The 1,886-nt window shown below is 29.1% G+C and overlaps 1 long non-coding RNA gene across 1 annotated transcript; it reads left to right on the forward strand.

The window, feature by feature from the left end:
• Window positions 1-334: 334 nt before the first annotated feature.
• Window positions 335-1,886, forward strand: LOC143075119 (uncharacterized). Its single transcript, XR_012978234.1, has 3 exons — window positions 335-562; window positions 1,152-1,231; window positions 1,356-1,886. It is a non-coding gene; the product is annotated as an uncharacterized LOC143075119 (long non-coding RNA).

Here is a 1,886-nt window from a genome sequence, read left to right on the forward strand (position 1 = left end):
AAATATATCATAATTATACTTGTTAAAATCACATGAAAATATATCATTATTATTCTTATTGCATAAAATCACGTACAAAATATATTATAATTATACTTGTTGCAAACAATCACATAGCAACTATATTATAATTATACTTGTTGTACTTGTTGCAAAAAATCACATATAGAATATATTATAATCATACTTGTTGCATAAAATAACATACACAATATTTATTAATTATACTTGTTGCATAAAATCACATACACAATATATTATACTTTTTGTATACAACCTCATATAGAAAATATCTTAATAATAATTATTGCATAGAAACACATATAACATTTGTTAAGTTTAAGATAAACAAAACTAAGCACCAATATAAATTTTAAGAATAGCAAAAGAAACAGAAACATAGCCGATATGAAAATTTCTTTCTGAACAAGACATTTCTTGTATATTACGTTTTCCATGCATTGATTTCAGAAATTAGGAGGAAAATGAGGCGGCTTTTATGGCTGTCAGGATGAAGAAATCTGCTTGAGGGAAAGCGAGTACGAGAGTAGCTGCGTTCCATGTAAGTCTATCAATATTAATTTTGATATGCTCATAAATTTAATTGATATTTGAAATCAATTTTCTAATATTGTTCAAGGCTATTTCTCAGAAAATATTTATTCTATTCCCAAATGAAACATGAATATTTATTGATGAAACTCATCGTTGGTGTTCTTCAATAACTACTTGAAAATCTAGTCTTCTTAATTAACATGATACTTGTAAACAACAGGAATTCATTCCTGATTTTTAAAAACAGATGGATTGTCATTTCATATGATTAGTTCAAATGAAAATACCCACTATCTTTGGTATCTTTTGGTTAACATATATTTACGATTTCATAGAGTTGTGTTATTTTGTATTACAATTTCATTATTTAAAATTAATTTTATGCACAGCACTTTAAAATAGTTCATGTTCTTTTTATAAGATACTTATATATATTACAGACTACCAATATCATATTGCATTTTATAAGTTAAAACTATATTGACGATTTTATTGAATTAGTATATATATTTGTTTTCATTAATAAGGTTAACATTACGTACGACACTGTAGAAGAATGATGGTCTTATTATTGCCTAATTGTATATATTTTACAGACTGCCAGTGTTTGAACGGTGATTCCTCTGTATCGTACTGCCCCTATTGGTCTACGCGAGGAGGATGGCCTTATTATAAGGTAATTATATATATATTTTACAGACTACCAGTGTTTGAACGGCGATTCCTCTGTATCGTACTGTCCGTATAGGTCTAAACGAGGAGGATACCCTTATTATAAGATAATTATATATATATTTCAGACTACCAGTGTTTGAACGGTGATCCCTCTATAACGTACTGTCAGTATTGGTCGTCACATGGAGGGTGTGATAAGAACAACATAGATTCGTATGTAGGAAGTGCATGGTGGGGGCATGGATCGTGGCTATATATGGCATATATGCAAACGGGAGTGTAGATTCTGTTTAGAACATTTCTTAAATTCAGGTCTAGATTCAGGTTACATTTGTGAGTGATTTTGTTTATAGACTACCAGATACCAGTGATACGCTTTTAATTTATAGACCATTCATTGGATCAAGCTGTTGATAACAAAGTTTAATATATCATTATAGCAGGGGACTTCACTGAAGACTTTCTGAAACCAAGTAATGTCCGAATGAAAAATATTATCAGTAGATACGTTTCAGTATATCGACAGACCTACCAATCTACAGATAATTCTTGTTTAGAATAAGTGTTTGCTTTGTAAGAAATATATAGATCTTGTTTGTCATTAAAAAAATAAAAATAATACAAGAGACGCAACTGCTACAATCACATTGTGTATA

This window comes from Mytilus galloprovincialis, chromosome 5 (genome assembly GCF_965363235.1).
Source record: "Mytilus galloprovincialis chromosome 5, xbMytGall1.hap1.1, whole genome shotgun sequence".
Lineage (NCBI taxonomy): Eukaryota > Metazoa > Mollusca > Bivalvia > Mytilida > Mytilidae > Mytilus > Mytilus galloprovincialis.